Here is a 22,291-nt window from a genome sequence, read left to right on the forward strand (position 1 = left end):
AGTTCTGAAGGCAAAAGGGGGTCCAACCCGTTACTAGCATGGGGTACCTAATAAAGTGGCCGGTGAGTGTATGTAATGTCTTCCTATTACTTGGAGCAGCCCACCATATCAAACAAAAGCAGTATTGAAAAAGCTTTACGAAACAACAAATTATTATTCTTAAATTAGTCTTAAATTAGAGTGTCATATAGGAATTTAAAGAAACAATAATTTCATCCATGTATATTTGATTGGCCAAGAGACATTCCATGAGTGCTGATGTACAGTAAACAAGACTGGAACTGTATATGTGTATTATTTTATGAACTGTATGTATCAGCACATATGTAATTATCTTCAACATTTGGCCCGCAGCATTTTGTCTACAACTCAGTTGCAGCTGTACAGTGCAGCAGTTCTCCCTCTCCTCTGCTGTTTCCCAACAATGCAACATTCCAAATAGAAGGAGCTAAATCTGTTGTTGGCTGCCTTGGTCTTAAAGTTGGATCTTGCTTTGCTCTTGTTGACTTTGTGTGGGTAATATTCCACAGTATGGAAGATAGATAATAAGTGTGTCTGCTTTTTAACTGGGCAGTTCCAAGACAACTCAGTGTGAAGCTGTCTTCATTAGGACCCCGTTAGACCTTGTTTCACCTGACTGACTGACAGACTGGCCGTGATGAGGCTCCATTAGACTGCTGCACAACTCTCTGTGGACTACCCATTTACTGAAGGGCCCTCTTTCTCTCTTCCTCTCTTTCTGTCTCTCTTGCTCTCTCTTGTTCTGTCTGACCAGGCTAACCCCAGGAGCCCCCTTAACCCACAGTGGTTGAAAGCCCAGTCAATCAGACGCAATGATGTTAAACTCCTCTCCAATGAATAGCCTTCACCAGTCATCAGAGAGATTGTCTGTGTCTGGAGGCTGATTAGGAGTTCATCTCAAGTAGGTTCATCTCAATTTACTGTCCATCTGAAGCGATGAGCTGGCTGTTCTATAGCACTGTCCTCAACATGATTCCTTTACCGTGGTTCAGACACACCTGTAATGAGATAATAGCATGGCTTACCATCTTTTATACTGATCCTTTTCTTATGGACTTGTTCAGCCCACAGAGAAAGCTCTCTGTGTGCAAAAATGTGAAAGTGACATTTGAATGTCATTGCAAATGTTTCCTGAATGATATTTGATTAGTCTGACATCAAAAGCTGTTGTATTCTTTGGACAGCATTGTTTACTTAATATCAACATTAGTTTGGGCAAAATAGAACACCATTTTCTCTGTGAAGAACACACAAATACATTTTCTCCAGTATTTGCACCACTTTTTGCAGTCAAACATGAAAGGTTTGTTTTTGAAAATATTTAAGGCAAAAACTAACCTTTTTTATATACTAAGCCCTTGTATAACAATGATGAACAGTACATTCCTGCCCACATATACACTCACAAAGTGAGGTCCTTGTCAAGGTTGTGCCAGGACAGATAGACAGGCTTTGAATTACTGTTTTTGGAATCCCTCCTGTGACACACTTTCAAGGAGAGATGAAAATTGCGAATATGGCATCGATCTCCATAATGCATTGCTCCCCGTAGCCAGAGGGAGGTGAATGGGGAAGGCAGGCTGGACAGTAAACTCAGGAGTATCTTGGTGTAAAGAGGTTAGCGGGCAAAGGATTTGATCATGCTCGGCCATTTGGTTTAGCGTTGATGGATGTTGCATGCAGCAGTGTCAGCCACTGAGTGCACATCAAGCCAGACAAGTCAATAAGCCCCCATCACCTCTCATTGGTTACCCAGAGTGATGCACTATTGGAGAGACCCAAACCAAGTTCACTCCCTCCCCCTCGCCCTGTCTTCACCTGTCAAGTGATATATAGGCAGCAGGGAATCAGCCTTTCCTTACAGCACTTATAGCTACAGTTCAACCAGCAGCACTCGCATCGACAGCCTTCAAAACTCTTCCACTCTAAAGTGTATTATCACTCACTCTGATGTGATTGTGGGCCTCTCCCAAGCGGTTTGTTGTGGAGTCTCGGCCAGCTGCTACAACAGGTCATCAAATCAGCTGTGATTTGCCAGCAGAATGAGGGTATCTTGTGATTTAAAACAATCAGAAACAGTTATAGCTTTGTGTTGTCTGTGTTTACTGGTATCAAAAGCTTGCTATGCAAAAGAAGTTGGCAGGTTATAGACATATAGTGTAATGATCTCCTTACAAATTATGATTATATGTGTGTAATGCACCAGGAGAGTGGTGGATTTACAAAGGATGTATTGGTGGGTAGTTCAGAGAACTGGCTGTACTTTTGATGCTCAAAGTCAGTAAAGTAGAAATTGAAAGCTGTATCCATGTTCTATGTATCTCTCTGGAATTACTTAACATTTCCTCCTCAGATCAGAGAACATGAAATGTATGCTGAAGAAAAGAAATATAACCCCACTCTTTTTATTCTCCTCAGTTGCTCCATTTCTTTCTCTGTATCTTTCCCTCTGCTCTCATCTCTAATTTTCCCTACCACTTTATTGCTCTTTTCCTCTCCTACACACCCGTTGCCATATACTTTATGTGAGATGAAAAGCAAAATCTAGAAAACCCTTTCGCTCGCTCTTGGGCTGCTCCCCTTTTTATACTCCTCTTGTTGCTTGGAGTTTGGAATAGGTAGGGAAGAAGAGAGACACAGAGAGAAGAATAAACAGCCGGCTGTGATAGTAAAGCCAGACGGTCAGGCTCTGGCACCTGTACAGGCTTTGTGCTTTGTTGTGTAGTTTGGGGACTATGGGACCACGCTTGCAAGATATCATTGGATTCTGTCTTAACAAGCTTATACAAGACTCTTTTTATGTGGGAATAAAAGCAGTGACTGTAAAATCCCATTTTCAGGACATTGCAACATAAACAGTGAATTATAGGGCCGATGAACGGTCAGAAAAACAACTGCTCTCTCTTTTTTTCCTCTGGCCTATCTACAATATCTACTATATATATTGTCAGCATACCAGATATAATGTTTCCCTTAATGTAATTTACTAGAAATAAAACGAAACAGGGCTAATATGGAGAGGAAAGTGATTACACGATTCTCTGACACAACCATAAATTAGTGTTATCATTAATTGTAAGACGCAAGGCCTTATGGTCTTTATAATGCATCCATCAGTAGTACCTATGTCCCTTTCTACTTTGTTAAAGTTTTGTTGACATATTTAAAGACTAATAATCTCCATTATATTGTAAACACACAAATGTATTACTTTAGCCTCCGACCTTCTCTGAGTAACAGCACTGTGCTGGTGCTGAGACTTAAGATCTCAGTGCAGCCAATAAATATAGCGGTGAAAGCAACTTTGAAATGCAACTTAAAATGGTTAATTTTTACTTAATTCAATTTTCTTGATTTTTTTATTGTTTTGGGGGCTTTTATGGCCTTTAAATGACAGGATAGCGTGAAAACAGGAAAGGGGAAAGAGAGGGTGACAACATGCAGAAAAGGGCTGCGGGTTGGATTCAAACCCAAGGCCCATGCCAAGGACTCGGCCTACTGGGGGCGCACACTCTACTGGGGGAGCTAGAGGTTACCCATTATCTATCACAAGTATCGTACTTTGCTACATTTCAAGTCACATCCGTTACAAAGTAAAACAAAAGTCACAATTACAGTAGTTGTGAGAATAGAACAGAAAAACCCGATAAATCAGCAGCTGCAGTAGAAAAAAAGCTGCTGGTGTGTCTGCGGCTGCAGAAGGGCAGAGCGAGCAAAGTACTCTTTCCAACTCTGGTGATAATATTTCCTTTACTTACACACGGTAACAATATGCTCCCTGGATTTGTAGATACTTTCTTGCTTACACCTGGGGCAATAAATGACGTCTAAACATGCTCTTTATTGTGTCCTCACTGGAGATACCTAGGTGGGTAGAGCACATGCACATTACATGATAATTGTCAAAACTATTATCAATTTATCTTTTTAACTTCTCTTTTAGATCATTTTGTGTAGTTTTACAGCGATACTGATAGTGTTGTAACTCACACTCTCAAACCTAGAGTACTAGTAGTTATCTTCTTTGCAATTTTGATATTTCCGCATACTTCTGCATCAGTTAAAACCATATGCTGGACTGAGCTCAACACTGCCTGGCTGGATGCTGCACACATGGTTAGGGTTTACTTGGCTTCATTCCCAGTGACTGAAAGGCTCGGTCTGGTACATCTTTCTATGTGGAAACCATGCAGGGGTTAGGGCATTAAAGCCATCTGATCAGGTGTGATGTGTTAGGATGTTACAGCTTAGGTCCGGTGTGATCTGGGACCATGAAATATCTTGCCTGCCATGAACTTTTCATCTCCTTACTATGACAAACAGAGTTTGATGTATATAGATTTAATGCTGCCTCTTAAACCTCAGTTCATCTCAACAGTACTTTGTTTGGCAACAGTTTTCCAGATGTTTTTCCATTACAACTGGCCTTTCTAGCATTGCTTGGTAAGACTATGTTTTGTGTCCGTCCAACAAAAGGTCAGAGTCCAGGGCTCATGAAATCAACTATTTTAAAGTCTCCAAACTTCTTCTTGTAATTAATTAAATGGAATTTACTGATGTACTAACAAGGAAAGTAACAGATGGTGATAGAGTATACCCTAACTGTATGAATGCTTAACATGCTGAATGCACATCCATTGAATTGGAAAGCAAGTTACAATCTAAAAAGTGGATTCATCTGTTTTTAACAGTTGTAAGCCTGTATAAGGTTGATAACCATTGTCCCAAAATGTTGTGAATATGTAACTAGACCAGTTAAGTTTTGTGTAGGGGTGGGTTTATATAAGAAGTATGATGTGAACATAAGAGGCACATTGTGTGTCTATGTAATTCTGGTTTAAGACAGTCCCCGGGCACACTGCCCCAGATCCACAGCAGCATGTGCAGAGAGAAAAAAAGACCTCTTTGACAGACCCCATCTTGTGGTGAAAGGCTCAATAACATTTACCTTCACACACTCAAACCTCCTATCTCTCAAAAACCTCACCCACAAGCTGGAGTTTACTGTTTTAATAAAATCAAATTAGATCAGTGTATAAATAGTATAGTAGACACCACCATTCATACTTTCTGTTGTCCTGTCTGAGACATTTAACTGCACATCCACCTTACAAAGTCAAGACTCAACAGCGTTCAGGTACATGGCAAAAGAAATCCAAAGTGACTCGAATATCAAGAATGTTTTTTAATCAGATCATGTAGTGTTGATAAGCATTCTGAGTAATTGCAGTATTTTGTCACTACATGTCATACTAAAAACACACAAAGATGGGATTTCCATACCTATATTCACAAAATGTACATTTAATCTAATCCCCCCTACTAATAATCATCTAAATTAGATTATTTTTACACCACAAGTAGATTGGTGAAAAAGGTGTGTGTGTGTGTGTGTGTGTGTGTGTGTGTGTGTGTGTGTGTGTGTGTGTGTGTGTGTGTGTGTGTGTGTGTGTGTGTGTGTGTGTGTGTGTGTGTGTGTGTGTGTGTGTGTGTGTGTGTGTCCACGGTGTCCTCTGACTCTAAAGTACCTTTAAATGAAATCCCTGCTCTGGTGTCAAGATTCTGCTCTGCTCTGTAGCAAAGTTCATGCCTGCCATCACGTAAAGACACTCGCTTGATTTGTGGCTTATCAAAGTCAAAGTCTGCTTTATTGTCAATTTCTTCACATGTCAAAACATACAAAGAAATCGAAATTGCGTTTCCCTCTATCCCACGGTGACAAGACATTTATAACAAATTTGGTCCACAGACAAACATAACATTCAAGTAAACAACATAAAAAAGTAAAAATAAGAAGATATATACAATGAGGAAAATAAGAGCAGCGAAATATGTGTTAAAAATGTGCAATTATGCATACTGTCAACAGTCTATGTAATGTGCAAAAAGACAGGCGGTAGCATAGTGGTGCTGGTTATGTAGAGCAGCAGAAATGTGTTATAATCAGGGTTGTAGTAGTAGTTGTAGTAGATAGTCTTAGAAATAATTGTGGTTGAACCACCAACTAAGTGTTTCTCTCAAATTTCATTAAAGATAAAAAGTTGTGGTTGAGGTAAGAGGCAGTCATTCTTCCCCCCTCTGGTAAAATGGTAACATTCTTGGTCCACGTAGTAGGATTGCTTTACAACTTGTCACTCCATGACTTTTACCTCAGGCCAACATCTTTACTTTGCATGCAAGATATTGCTTAATTAAATGGCTAGATTGCTATGAAATTTACAAAGTACATTTATGTTCCCTAGAAGATAAACTTGGTTTTCAAAAGCCTCATTGTTTTTTTAAAGCATCTCAGCTATATATTTTAGCCCTTCCTGGGATAAGCTTTATCAAAATAGGTAAATTGTCAAGAAAGAGTATGTTATTGTAACACTTTTAATGAAGTTTGTTCCGTAGTAGTTGTTTGAACTAGTGCGTTATTGTTCAAATTAGGCTCTTCTCTATATACCAGTGTGATGCTTTGCTTCAGCAGATCATAAAGTGAAACTCAGCGTCCAGTTAGATGTCTGAACACTGATGTTCATAGTCTTTGTTGTGTTCCTCCGTGTCAGAGGTTAAAAGGCACAATCAGGTACCTGCAGTGTGAGATCCAAGCAAGCTTCCTGGCGGCCTTTTGGTACCTGTTCCTCCTCTGGGATCCCTCTCCACATCAGTATTCAGGTCCGCTGCCTCAGCCCCTTCTCATTTCATCCACCCCTGGATATATTTTCATACTATGGGGGTATGATAGCCACTTAATAATTCATATTTAGAGTGTGTACCCATGCACTGAGGAATTCTGATTCATCCTCCTGAGTAGCTGCCCACCCTCTTGCATCATTTAAGCCTCCAAGTTCTAGCTGTGGCTTATTCGCTCAGTCTGCGCAAGGCTCTTTGGAGTAGAGCTGTCAACATTTTTAGCGCAAGAGAGAAGTTTGTGTTGGTGGACAGGATCGTCTTTTTTCTTTTAGTCAGCATGCTTCTTTAAAGAGCTACAAGAGTTAGAGCAGACCTAGTCTGAGATCAACTTATAACTGGTCTAAACTAGTTTCTTAGAACAGTTATAAGTTAACCTCATACTGGGTTTGCTGAAATCTGATCGAGTCTCTACATCGTCTGCAATCACTTTACAGCACAGATGTGAAGAAAACAGATTTGGCCAGTCAGCCAAAAACCAACATTGATATTATCTATAAAAACAAACAAACAACGGAAACACATCTACAACTGTTTATTTGTTTTTAGACAAAGGTTACAAGAACTGTATGTATCATTAGCATGATACAGTGAAACAATTCATGTAGAGCATTAAATTACAAAGTACATATTACTACCCTGTCTATTTTCTGACTAGAGATGTGAATATTATTATAAAAACCCATTATGCAATTTAAGAAAAATCAGCCTCTCCGTTATTTACTAAAATAAAAAGAACTTTGTAGAATCAAAACTGTGAGGCTCTTCAATTTGGTTAAGTATCATTCCCTCTTTGTAATTTCTTAATAGATACATCTCAGAAGTGGCACAGTAAAGGTATAATTTCTTTCCAATTGAGTGGTGGCAGTAGCTCAGTAGGGAGTTGTGTTGGGAACTATCGGGTTTGGTGGTGGACATGTAGCTGGAGAGGTGCCAGTCCACCTCTTGGGCACTGCCAAGGTGCTCTTGAGCAAGGCACTGGACCCCCAACCGCTCGTGGCGCCTGTCCATCAACAGCTGCAGCCCCCTCACTCTGACATCTCTCCATTAATGCATGTATAAGCACTGAGCATGTGTGTGTATTTTAGGCCTGTGTGTTATGTGTATTCTAACAGGCTAAAAAAAAATTATAATTTCCCATGTGGGATTAATAAAGTATAAATTATGATCATTATTACTAATAATAATACTAATAAAGTAATAATTGAAAGAAAATATACAACATTTTAATTTTAAAATTATATAACACAACATAGAAGCTATCAATGACCTAAATATCAAAGAGAGCTATGGCTGAGTTGACACTCAGCCTTTGATCTATTGTTCTGATATTGAGTGGAACAAAATGTAATGTTTATAGTTATGTGATGGACGCCAATGGTACCGGCCTCTTATGGTGTTACATGTGGTGTCCAGATCGAAACACCATGATGGTTTCAGTTATGTGTGAACACAGAAGCTTCACATCATTTATTCACAGACCGTTTTGAAAAACAGTGTGTGCTCTCGTACTTGGTTTCATCTTGGTTTCCAATGTTATTCTGGGCATTTGTGCTTTGTTCAACTTTAGTTGTATTTAGTCCATGTTCTTGTCAACAAGTTGACCAGCTAGCCCTTTTACACGTCACAATTATATGCCTGTTATGATCATTGCATGAATAATCAAAACGTTGGCTCACAGAACGGCAGCACTGTATATTCTGCAGGCTTACAGTAATTCTTTGGACTCTGAGAGAGAGCCAGAAAGGAAGAGCTGTTGGGGCCTTGCTCTTTACACTTTGTTCTTTTTCAAGTCCCACTTGTCGGAGAGAAGAAGATAAATATAGTTTATGACAAACCAAAATAAATGGGTGGGTTCAGAAATGCGCAAAACAACATGCCACAGAGGAAGATGTGGCCTACACAGGCCACATACAGACAGCCGGCCTCTGCCATGGAAATAGATGCTTACATTGGGAAAGAAAATAGTTGTGACACTGTCACAATAATTAGAGCTAGAAATGTTAAGGGTGGTGTTATCCTATCATACAAACCTACCTGGAATGTAGTCTTTACTGTGACTTTCTTTGGCGTTCTGAATGTGGGAAAAGTTTAATTCTATCATTTAGCTTTATAGATCAACTGGTCAGAGCTTAATGCATTTAAGACATAAATGATTAGATGATTTGGGACACAGAAGGGACACATTTTGTGGAAGTGCTTCATTGCCAAGCTACTTGACCTTTGCTGCAACTTTTCAAAACTTCAAGTTAAATTCTGTGGATGGAAGCCATTTAGATATTTTTGTATGTTTTTAGAAAGTTAGAAAAAAAGATGATACGTTAGAAAAGTAAATATATTAAACACATATAACATGTCTCTGTATTTGCCTAAACAATTTATATTTCAAATCTGATATATACACTTATTTATTAAGACAATATTTATTAAACATTAACATGGTCTACTTACCAGGTACCCAACTCCTACTTATACAGTAATTTTTCCTTAAAGAACATGGGGGTTGCTGGTCTATCACTGGCTTGATCAGTTTGTTAGTATTGTTTAACTTTGATGAATCCAATACTAGCTTTTTAGCATTATGCGAAAGACATAGCCTATGCTAGCTGCTAGGGCTGTACAATTAGTCACATTTTAATTGTGATTACAATTTCAGCTCCCAACGATCAGAAAAAACAGAGTTATCGAGAAAAAAATGATTATTTCGGATATTATTTACGTTATGCAACTCTTATTGTGTCTTGTGTTCTGAGTGGAAAATAAGTTCAGAGAAAAGTATTAAAGGGAAGTTTCACAATTCAAGATGGTTTCACTGTTGATTTAGCTTCTTTTTTTATTCAATGAATGAAACGTCTGTTTAAAAGTCACAAGGTCACATGGCATCGTTTTGTCATTGATTACATGCCACTTTGCAACATACAACAGAGACCTTATTTAGTGAAATTGATTGATTTTAATATTGATCGATTCCAACACAAAAGATTATTTTGAATCTTAAATTAATGTTTCCAAAATTGTTTCAGTGATTCATTAACCACTGTTTGACTGAGACATAAGAATAATGGTAATGGTACCAGTAATGGACAATTCCACATCCAACCTGTAGGGGGACTGAAGAGGAAAAGTGCTTTAAGATAAGATAATAAGATAATTTGTTTATTAGTCCCCAATGGGGAAATTACTGCACTACACTCTGTGTTAGTACTCACACACAGGCCTGAAATACACACACATGCTCAGGACCTATACATGCACTATACATGGAGAGATGTCAGAGTGAGTGGGCTGCCAGCTGAACCAGCGCCCAGAGCGGTCGGTGGGGTACGGTGCCTTGCTCAAGGAGGTGAACTGGCATCTCTCCAGCCACCAATCCACGCTCCTAACTTTTTGGGTCCATACGGGGATTTGAACCAGTGACCCTCCGGTTCCCGACCCAACTCCCTATGGACTGAGCTACTGCCACCCCTAATTTTGTAAGCACTTTGGTGCTTACATTAAAGATGCTGGTTGACAAGTAGCTAATGCTAGGTCTATAACGTTAGCTAGCTCATTTTTGGTGGGTAATATAAAATGATGACATTGTTCAACACGCTCAGTTATTTTTAGTATGATTGTTTTGACCACGGTTAACAACTCTGGGCTACCACGAATTCCTCCATAACATTAACTGTATAGATAGGCGACTAAGCTAATGGTAATTCAGCTAGCTAGCACTCCCCTGTCTGTCTGCCTCAGTCTCCCTGGAGCACTGGAAGGCTTCAGTTGGGATGAGAACTGACAACAGCCCCGGGGACACATCCACAGTCAGCCCCCAGCCAGCTAGCAGCCGGCTCGGTCAGCACTTAACTCCGGTGCTAAAGACGCTGACTGCAGTTTACTGAACCGTTGGGAAACAGACCCAGGCACCCGACTCAGAACAGCCGCCACTTGTAAAGTTACTCCTGTGTTAGCGTTACTGGTGCTCATATCCCTCGCTTTTAGCCGTCTTTACAGTAAGCTAAATTTAGCAGACAAAAAGGGGATAAGGCACAAAAGGGACTAATACTTATAGTTATTTAAATATGTGATAACATTGGATCTGATGAGAAGGATAACTCTGGGTGTTGGAATGCGTGTCGTGATTCTGCCTTCTCACTCCGTCACACAGGTTCGTGGTTTTGGTTTCATAATGCATATCGTTACAGCTCTAATCATTTTTCATGATGGCATGACAGAAATAACCAGAGGCTTAGCATGTAGTATGTGGTAAACTTAAAAACACACAGATTTCTGGAGAACAATAAATAATGGACACTTTCACTGTTGAAACAAACCTCACACTTTACAAGCTTCCTCCTTCCACAGTTATGTGACTATTCAGTATAACAACACAGCGTCTGCTGAAAGAGAGGCAGCAGGAAGAGGATACGATGGGATTCCTCCCAGGAGAGCGCTGCCCGGAGGAGGCGCGATTAGGAGGTGAGGCAGTCAAACGCTCACACCAAATGTGCTGGCACGTCATGATAACCCCAGGCTGTTCTAGGGTAAGAGGACTGACAGGCAGACTCTCCTTATGGCTGACGTCAGCTGGATTGTTTATCATCTCCTATAGCCAGGCTTGTGACAAGCCTTTCACCCTCCTTCTGCTCATTTGGAGCCAGCACGCAGGCACAAGCCTGTTCACTGACACACAACCATGTGGTAAAACGCTCAATTGTAGCCACCAAACAACACACTGTTTAACGGCATGTTCGTTGAGTTGCTGCTCATTGGCTCTGTCCCTAATAATGAAAATGTGGAACTATCTAGTTATGGTCAGTAGTTATTTATTGTTACAGTATAATGGATATAGGCCTTCCAATGAAGAAAAACTTTGGTTCATGCTGGATTTACAGTATGTATAAAAGTGTTCTTCCAAAGGCTCTTCCACCATACGCAATATTTATACCAGTATGCATGTTACCTTAGCCTTACCTTTTAAACACAGTTTTAACTAGCTGTAGTGTCAAATAGAAACACAGTTTCTTCAACACAGTTGCGCTTTGTTGGGGCTGCAAAGCGCAAAGTTGCACCCTTGCACTGTTGCACCCAAACACTGTAAATGAATTCTGGCACGTAATGTAATTGCCAGTTGCATATTTAATTTTTTCCACATTTAAATTGTAGTTTTTGAATTTTTAAAAAGAAGTGGATGCCTCAGAGAGCATACGTATAAGCAGGTAATCAAAACAAACCAACATGTTTGTCCTTTTAACCCACTATCTAATAAACTGCTCTGTACCACATCATCAGATGTATATTTAAGACAGAGCCATCTCACTTTGTTCATTTGTCTTTGTTTCAATTTAGCACATGCTTGCACACACATATGCACACAGAACCATGATCAGTGTGCTGTAGACTATTGGGATATTGAAGAAGCACCTGGTTGCCTCCGGTGGTTATCTTTCATTTTATTCAGCAGCTTCTGTCAGATGACAAGATGGCCGTCACTATGAAAACACCTTGGGTGTTACTGGTGCTGAATGGCTCTTTTGTTTTTGCATTCTTCTGTTGTGTGAACACTGTTATGGTTTCCTCGGCTGATAATTACTGATGCTACGTGGGCTTTTTTTTATGCAGGCTCACACAAATGCCTGCCGGGCCTGTAACCTCTGTCTGTGAGTCTGTGTGTGTGTGAGTGCATGTTTGTGTAGACCTTGACTGTAATAGTACCTGACACATACTTTAGTACCTTTCAAGCACAAAGAGGCTATAATCTGCCAAAGTTTTCGACTCGGGAGAGGGAGAACAATCGTCTTGGCACAAATGGATAGGAGAAGGGTTTTGTTTACCCAGAGATAATTTGAAACAGGTCAAAAATGAGAGCATCATAACATGATTGCCAGGTGAATTGAATGAGGCCCATGGGCCGAGGGCCCTCTTTGTTTTTCCAGCAGCGGTGGCTGGGAGCGTTTGATGGATCCTAATTGAACACATATTTATTGTGCTAGGTTCAGCTGGAGTGTGACGGGTATGATGATGCCTCAATTAGAACCATTAACAGAATGATTGTGCTTGCCTTTCTGGAAAGTTTTTTAGTGAATGGGGAGTGCCCCCCCCTCCCTCCACCCACCACCACCACCACTGTGATCCGGCTTTCAAAGCACAAGTGCCCGCCGGCCATCTGGGAAAATCGCCTCATGCTTTGACGAAAGGATGATGGAGGCTTGGTTCGTCAGTTGTCGTGGAGACACAATGCAATAACAATCCTTTTAGCCTGTGAAAGAAAAAATGCCAAGATGTGTGAAACAGCCAGTTGGGCAAGGAAACTGCCCTTTGAGATGTCTGTCCAGGAGCCAGTGACTGAACACAAAGTTATCTTCACTCCTTCAGGGCAAAATGTGAGCAGTCATGGGGGGCATGCTAGAGTGTCAGAGCCAGTAAAGAACTTATAGCTTGTTTAAGGCTTAGTAGAGTGTTGTGACCGTAGAGGCCTGTGTAGCAGCTGATAGGTTTGAGTGTGTCTAACCCTGTGATCTGTGTGCTAACATTGGCCTACTGGGGTAAGATCAGTTCCTCAACTCTCTTTCTTTGTCCCCTTTGAAGGGAGGCTTACCCAAGGACCCCCTGTTTACTCTGGCCTGCACAATGGCAAAGTCTAAACTCCCATTGTATAGTGGATTTAGGCTAGATTTACTTCAATTTGATCTGGGAGGGCCCCTTTTCATCAGCCTGGAGGTCTAATGCCCTTAACTGGCTTAACCTGGCTCCCCCTGTGAGCCTAGGACCCTCATGCCCACAATCTCTCGCCTCTTTGCCACTCCTACTTATCCCCTGCTCTCTTCCTCGCCCTCAAGTCCCCTGAGAATCCTCAGCATCACTGGGGTTTGACTGTGGCAAAGCATGCTGGGCCATGCTTGGTGACACCTGAAACTCCTGTTTAACATGTCATAAGCATGCTATGAATCGGCATAAACATCAGCACGACTCATCCTGTGTCTAACAATGTGTGAAAAACTGGCGTTCTGGGAATGAACAGTTAGATTGTATGGAGTTGTCCTTTTAGCACTTACTACAAATGTAGAAATGCAAGAATGCAACCTCACATAATAGATGCTCTTTTCTTTGGTATTCTTGGCATTATAGTTTAATATCCACTGTTATGGCTTTACTCATAAATAAAGATGAGATGTCAGTATGCTCTTTTTACCCCAGGATTTAGAGGTATCCTAGACAAGAGGGGGCTCTCTCTTCAAGTGGACACCACTCTTTCAGAAAACATGTTTTTAAGATACAGTTAGAAAGTGATAAAAGTGTGTATTTTACCATGCCTTTTATCACAACTGTCAAGGATCACCAGACACTCTATATTGGACTAAATCCCATCTGTGGTGTTTGTCCCCTCTAACACTGATGTTCCTCACAACCTTATAATCTCAGTTAGAAGTAATCCGGTTTAGCCTACCTTTTGGACACATGTAGAATTTCCTGAAGGCTTGAACTGGGCTTCCTGTTTGACAATGCAAACGGTGAACATGAAGAGAAGCACAGCAACGTGATATTGTCATTTCCCAGATATGCCGCCAGTCTTTGGTCCTCCTCTTTTGACATAGCCAAGGTTAGGCTAATCACAAAATGGTTTCTCGTTGTTGCTATGTGCAATTTAAACCCTGCCCCCGAATTCTGTATTCATGAGACGAAAAAATATTCTTTTTAAAAAGTTGTTTTGAATTGCAAATTTTCCCAAATCAGCACCTAACAGTTCACAGTGGAGGAGAGTAAATGCGGGGACAGTATGGCGCTTATCCCTACCCCTGTAAGCTTCCCCACACTGACATGCTGGCTGCCAGACTGTGCTCTGACATATGTGCCCAAATTGTCATGGCATAATTATGTAACCTAGACCATTCAGATTATTCAAATGCCTCCTGAAAGTGTCATCCTCAGTGCCGGTGGGGCTCTTGAGACCTGTCACCTAGTGAATTTGAAATGGTTAAATTTTGAGGATGGGTGTCTCGCTCTCGTTCCAGCCACTCTCTTCTCTCTCTCCCCTCAAGCTTGGCCTAATCCAGAGGCACGGCGTCACTGCAGCATCAGTGTTACCTTTGATGGGCCCGGATTAAAGCAAATCTACATTCCTTTGGTGGATTTCAAACGCTGCCTGAACAATGATGCCAGCCAGAGGCGAGATAATGAGGCCTGCAGTGGACTGGCAACGAGTGACTTTAAAATCAACCTGATTAGGGTCAGAGATATTATCTCTGCACCTCCCTCCTCCTTTTGCTCCTTCACTCTCTCTCTTCCATCTCACCACTTCAGTTTTACCTCTTTCCTCCTTTCAATTTTCTTCTCAAGTCGCCTCATTTTTCACTCTCTTCCCCAACTCTACTCCTCTCTTCCTCTCCCCCTTACCCTAGTGAGTGAGGCCTGACTTAATTAGTGGGCTGGAGTGTGAATGTGCCTTTCACAGGGTGTTAATGAAAAGCTTTGCGCTTTCCCTTTCACTGTATTAGTGACTGACTGCAACCCCCCCCCACACACACTCACACACACCCTCTTTGCCTGCCTCCTCTCCTCCCTCCATTTCTCCTCAGCCCTTCTGACCGTAGGGAGGTGTTATTACAGGGGCTGTTGACTCTGCGGCTTTAGGTTTTGGGTCTCTGTTGTACTGAGCTGATAGCTTAATTAAACATGCAAATCGGATCTATCGAACACGTCTTAACAACCATTCTCTGTGTAGTTGTTATGTCATGTCAGATGGTCTTTCTTTGTGTTTGAGCCTTAAAAAAAAAATCTAATTATATAATACTAGCTCATGTGAACATGCTCTTCCAGCTCAAGGTAAATTACATTTACAACAAACCTGATTGATTTTGATGAAACAGTATGTGTACAGTAGTGCTGGTCATTGGTTGGAGGGCACACATCACAATCTATAATTTTTACTTTGTATAAAAAATTCCACTGTTCTCAATTCTGCTTTTGACGCAGGTTTTTTCACTTCATCCATTGAATGATTCATGAAAAGCTGTATATTTTCCTTTGTGACAGATATTTACATTTTTGATATTGGCAAAGGTCCAGACAACACTTTATTTAGACTTGCAGGAAATATTGTAGAGCACATTTAAAGTCCTACTCTATGTCACCAACATTCCAAGAAACTAAATTATCAGTGCCAAACATCTATTACCCCACAGTGCCACCATAGTAAAATAAGCTAACATATTCATCAGCCACCAGTAATATTCATGTATACGCACCTAACAGTATGTCAGTGCTACTGTCTCCACAAGCTTGTGTGATGGCTGCATGATGAGAAGTATTTCACCAGGGGTTAAGCAACCACTCGAGATTGATTGATGCTTTTTGACTACATATATGGTTGCACCGCAAGTAATAATGAATTAGGGACAACTTCTACCCCATCTTGTCTACACTCCCCAGGCAAACCATGGCTCAGTCATAGGGAATGTGTAATCTTACATATAATACAATTGGTTGCTTCACCTGTTCAATCTGTTGCTAAACCAATGTTTTGTTAAACTAGGTATTTGGAGTCTATCTTGGATTACACTAACATTTCTGTGAAGAGCATGTACTTTTTTTAAGACCGCTGTTTGCTGACACTGTGTGGGGCTGTACCTTTTACATATTTCACCACAATGCTGTCACTATCTTTTCTCTATCCATGTCTTATTATGCAAACTCGATACAGGGTTAGTGATGATAACAAGGAAATTAAACAAGTGTCACGAGGTCAGCAAACAACATTTTAAATAAGCATGGTTGCTTTTGAGATTTTATTTATGTGATGGTCTATATTTCACTCATGTATTATAGGTAAACTCACATACCCTATGTCAGACATTAATCTGAAATATTTAACCACATCATTTAAGATTGTATAAAAATACAACTTAGTCCTTCTTGTATATAATTTAATAAGCAGAATGGGCTACACAGTCAATAGAGAAACACAGAAAATACCAACTATCTTAAAATAGAAAGAAGAAAACATCAGTTTGTTTGTTTATGGCGTTAATGTGTGTTTCATTACTTAGTGTATGATTGTTTACTTGTTTATTAAATTTAACTTATACTGTAAATTTATTTTTATTTCATGTAGCTAAGCTATAGAATACAAATCTATTAAAACTGTGTAAGCAGGTTCTCTGTCCCTGGGGATCCCAAACATCATCAACTAGAAATCCTTATTTAACCAACTTTTTCTACTGCATCATTGGTTGAACTGAGATAATAATTTGAATATGCATAAGGTTTCTGTTGGATTGGTGGCACATTTACAGTAGAGCTTTACATTTATCTGTTTCTGCTGTCATCTGCCAGTCATTGATGTTTGATGAAGCCGTCTCTCCCATATAGTGTCTTGTGGCAGCTCTTAGCCAAGGAACAAGCTAATCCTGTGTTGCAGAGATGTATAATGATATCCCTGGGCACTATAGGATGTTTCTCTCTGTATGGTGCCAGGTTCCTGGGCCTCTGGCGCCAGTGTTTATGGGCCCTGTCCCAGCCCCTGCACCCCAATGCCAGCCGTGGCCTTTAGGCGAGGGGCAGGCTTTGCAAGGCCTTGCCTTGTCACTTCCCAATAAGGAAATTACAAAGCATTGACAAAAAAAGCAATTTCTTGGCCATTGCTTGTCATTGAGCTAATTGAGAAAGGAGGGTATGTTTGGAGTCTGGGGAAGCAGACAAGTACATGTGACAACGGGGGGGACTTCTTGATTGGCAGTGGCCATGTGGGAGAGTACTGTGTGTTTGTGTGCGTGCGTGTGTGTCTGGGTCTGTGTGCAGGATAATCCTGGAGAATCTCTCTCTTTGAAGGGGAACAGATGTAGATTTGCATATGTGGAGGGTCCCCAGCCTGTGATGAGATTAGCTGGTTGGGATCTTTCTTCACAGCAACTCGAAGGTGCATATTTAATAAATGCCTGGAGCTAGGCTGGGGCGTGCAGGCCTTGGCCCTCAGAGAGCCACAGGACAAAGGCAAACGAGGCCCATGGCAGGCTGGTCCATATGGGAACAGGGTTGCTCACAGATTGCACTAGCCTTTCATTGGTTGTGGGACTAGACTTTAAGGGTTTATATACAGAGAGAGGGGAGCACTTGGCGGACCACTTCTGCATTCTCTCAACAACGAGAGGTAATCAAGGGATTTTGAGCTCATCGTGGCTCATCTGTGTGCTTGTTTGCTTGCTAGGGTGCTTGTATGTGTGTGAGAGAGAGCACTTTGCATGTGTGAGAAGGTACATGTGTGTGTGTGTGTGTAGTGTGTGCATGTTTTTGCATGCAAGTCTGTGTGCATTTGTCATAATACAACCAATTGTGTGCATTTAAACATAGTATATAGCATAAAACATAATATGATATAGCAAAAACCTAACAACATGACGATTATGTCATATTAACCTAAATAACATATAATATTAACCTAACATAACAGTGTCTGTAAGGAGGATGTCAACTATTATTTGTATTTGTTCAGCTCATAACTGTTTATTTCAGGCGATAAAGCATCTCAGTTGTTGGGTTTCTGTTGTACAGTGCATTATGCCTCTCTTGCATCAGGTAACATTGTCAAGTCTTGTTTACACAAATAACAAGTGTCCCCATATTACCCCAACTTCCCACTGGACTAGTACAAGCCATTTGAACAAGAAAAGAGCTGCCTTCCAACAAACCATAATACATGCATTGCGTAGAAACCACAACAGACATAACAGCTCGTGTTCATCTGTTATGAATTCCGACCTATTAATGGAGAATTCGTCATGCACTGATTTCAGTGTAATGTTTTGGCAAGTCACTGTTGTTCAAGAGTTTTCCTACACAGAAACCCAAGTTAACATTTTTTTAATCCTGAAATGAAGTCACAAGTGTAGTACTTTTCTTAACAAGTATCAAGACATCTGTGAAAACTTTACTTTATCTAGCCTTATTGTTATCTTTCCTTTTTTTTTTTTTTCTTGTGTTGCTCTATTGATTTTTTTCCCAACGAGAGCATACAAAAGATAAAACGTATCCCAGAAATCCTCAATCTTGTTCTTAGACGATCCCAATGAGCAGTTCCCTGTTCATTGGGGAAGTAGCTCATCCTTTTTAGAGATTGTGGAAGAAAAGAGTTTCGGAGGAGTATAATTTCCATCTCTCTTTCTGTTGCTCTCTCTAGGTTTTCCCTTTCCAGTTTGTGAAGGGACTGTGTCCACTCAATTTTCTCTCAATAGTTTGATCATCTTTGTCTCACAGGGAAAGGGGGAAGTGAGCTAGATTAAAAGATGAGAGAAAGGGGAGTTAGAGAAAGGAGCTGGACTCTCCCTGTGGTGCAGTCTTCCCCAGCGCAGCCCGGCATAATTCAAACATGTGTGAATACGTAGCACTTTACCTCTCAAAGGCAGTCACTAAGGGTAAAGTGTAGGATCAGATCGTAGCTCTTAGGTCTTTGGCTTGTTTACCCCAAGATCTAGTGTCAAGTGAATCTGAGAGACACGGTTTTCTTTATTTTTTTTAAATTTCTTTTCACTAGCGCATCTGGAGATGCATTAGTAAGAACAAACAACATGCTTACAATGAGGTAGGGTTGAGGGGGAGGTAAATGGAACCTTATCACTATAGAGGAGGAGGAGGAAAGGAGGAGAGTATAATATGAGAAGAATTCACAAGACAATAAAGCAATGTTTTGAGAGATTTGAGGTTATAGAATTGCAGAGAGAATACACAGGTGGGAGATAATGATGTATAGAAAGAAGGCGGAGGAGAGAGACAGAGAGTGCATGGGAGGGCTTGATTGGATGTGGGCTATGTTGGTTAGGGGTGGGGAGGTGGGGGTGGGGTGGCCTACCCAGCATTCTCAGTGGATGTGGCAGTCCTCTACGGACCTCCTCACACAGACACCCCAGCTAATGAATCAGACCTGGTTTCTACCAGTCAGAAAAACTCTGTCTCTGTGCTCGCCAGAACAAAGCACACCTCCATTAATATTTTAGCATTCTTTTTATCTCAATGCTAACACCGCTCAACACTATTTTTGTTAGGGAGACCGTGAAAGAAAAATATTGGGAAAGATGGAGAGGGGAAAAGTGAAAGATTAAGATCCAGACAAAAAACAGTAAGAAAGACCTTGTGTTCTCAGGATTTTAACTTGTTGGGGGTAATTGTCCCATTGGTAGAAGAGTTGCTTCCTCTGTGCTGTCCAGCAGGACATCAAAGTAGGAGCCTGATATCCCAACTACAGGGGACACAGTAGAAACATTTGAATGAGGCCAACACAGACAAACCTGTCAGCATGATTTCATTCTAGAAAGATACAATAGTTGTCTGATACTTAAACTACAACGCTTGTTGGTGCTGATATTTACATTGTTTTTTACACAGTATATGCTTCCACTGTTAATATTTGTCATTCTCAGGCAGGGAACAGTCTTAAAGTTTGATACAAAGGTATCTTTCCTGTCACTCACTCCCATCTTTTATCTTATGCTCGACTCCTGTCTTTCCCCAGTGTGTACCTTAGAGGGAAAAAACTGATACTATTGGTATTGGGAAATTATTGTTCTCCTACTTTGTCGGTCTCTCTTCAGTCTTTCTCAATTTCTTTGCTTGTGGCAAGTAGCTGCAAGATTGCCATTTGACATCTCCTAGATTGTAACCACAGGAATGATTCGCTGTTTTTCCCTAATTGAATTATCACACTGTGCTCCTTTGGGATGGCACTCTGCCCTAATAAAATGGACCGAGGTAATCCATAAGAAACTATTGGGAAGGGCAAAGGAGACGCTTAGCCATGCCTATTACAGACTCAGACATTTTACACACTTAATCTACCATTAAATGAAATCTCTTATTTTTTAACATATCCCACGAGAACCTTCTAGCCAACCCCATTTATAATAATCTCATAGGTAACATTGGCAAAAAAAAATAAAAAAACAAAAAATAAAGAACAAAGTCATTACAATTCACCATGTAGTCTACACATTACAGTAATTACTGGGCAACAATGGACCCTGCCTCTCTGAGTTTGCTTGACAGAGAGAGATTCACAAACACAAAAGGAAGGCTTTCTAGACATCCTGTCTCAGACACGTAGATTAATTGCTTCTTTGTACCCAGAAATGGAGGAGCAGCGCCTTTACCTGCATGCTGCTGCCATGGGCGGTCGGCCCAGGGGATATGTGTAGGGAAGGAGGAGGACCGTGGCCGTGTGCAGGGGGAGGCCTGTATTTGGGTGTCGCATAGAGCCTGAGGTGGAGTAGGTGGTGGGGTGATGGTGAGGGAGGGGTGAAGGGTGCCGTCAGGAGATCCCGGGGCAAGCGACCGTGGGCATTCGGCTGTGAAAAGTCATTCAGAGGGAAAACGCTGGGCATCCTTTATTTATTTGTGTCTGAAATATTTATCTGTCACGCAGGCCGTTTTATAATGGGGCTGTCAGTCTCCTCTGCCCACTCAAGGGTGCGGACATGTTGCCCTGAGCACCCGCTGTGGATCTCCCGTGAATAATTGCTGGAATTTCACTTTTGGGAACGTTGCTCTGTGACCCTGAAGCTTGTTGTTTTTCTGCATCAAGAGAAAGGTAGAATGTTTTAAAGTATTTACCTTTGGCTTGGCTTTTTCATCCACACACACACACACACACACACACACCCACACACACACACACTCACACTCACACTCACACTCACACACATGCAAGTTTGGAAAATAAATAATGCATCCCTTTACTCCAAGATGAAAACCCAATCAGGCTGAAAATCCCTGTCTTGCTGCACCTCTGAGCTGCCAAAGCTGCTGGTTAATGTGATGCTCACTGTTCTAATGCGTCGTTGTGTCGACACTCAAAGCGGAGGCCTCTTCTGAAGGAACGTGCACTCCTCAACATTAGTGGAAATTTTAATCTGGTGTAATCGCCTAAATGAAAGCCTACGTGTGTTTTTCCAGTAAGCTGTATCGCTGAGTGAACAACGGATCTGCCATCTTTTGAATTGTTTCATCACCACTGTCTCTTCAGGGAGGGACGTGCAAGTTTGAAACCGTGTCAAGCGCATAAAGAGACTAAGCACACAACAACAATACAAATATGTTTTGTAAAGTGTGGAAGATGGCTCTGATGAGGGGCGGGTCAGGTGGGAGCCTTTTATGACACACCACATCTCATCTGTTCACACCAAATCAGCTAAGCTCACGTAGGCTGGTATTTTTTTTTTTTGCAGACAAAATATATGGTCACACTGTTGAATAAAATGCTTGGAAGTTATTGTGACTTCATATACAGATAATACGGGCTTTCTAAACAGCCTCTCTCACAGATGGATGTCTGCACTTGTGGACCTGCAACGACATGAATGAAGATATTGTATTCACTATGTGCAGGTGTACACAGAGAAGGGCCAACTATCTACATTCAGACATACAGTACATAGAGAGACTTGCAGAGGTATACTGAAGATGCACATGTCCCACATATACCGACTCACAATTAAGCAAGTGAGCACAAAACAGTAGTACATAGACTCCTACACAAGCACACCAAAATGCAATGCCTGTAGTCTGAGCATGCATAATTAAGGTGTACCTTGTTTGGAGAGAGTGCATGTCGCCTCTCGATGTGCACACCACATCC

The 22,291-nt window shown here is 41.1% G+C and overlaps 1 long non-coding RNA gene across 2 annotated transcripts in view; it reads left to right on the forward strand.

The window, feature by feature from the left end:
- The window catches only part of LOC117947458, a 107,484-nt gene that overhangs the window by 14,658 nt on the left and 70,535 nt on the right, over positions 1-22,291 (forward strand). The window contains exons 4-5 of one of the 2 annotated variants that reach the window (XR_004657242.1): positions 776-922; positions 14,712-15,197. The exons of the other annotated variant lie outside the window; for it this stretch is intronic. This is a non-coding gene — a long non-coding RNA (uncharacterized LOC117947458). Of the gene's footprint in view, positions 1-775; positions 923-14,711; positions 15,198-22,291 lie in introns of those variants that run through there. 2 annotated transcript variants of the gene reach the window in all.

This window comes from Etheostoma cragini, chromosome 1, assembly GCF_013103735.1.
Source record: "Etheostoma cragini isolate CJK2018 chromosome 1, CSU_Ecrag_1.0, whole genome shotgun sequence".
Lineage (NCBI taxonomy): Eukaryota > Metazoa > Chordata > Actinopteri > Perciformes > Percidae > Etheostoma > Etheostoma cragini.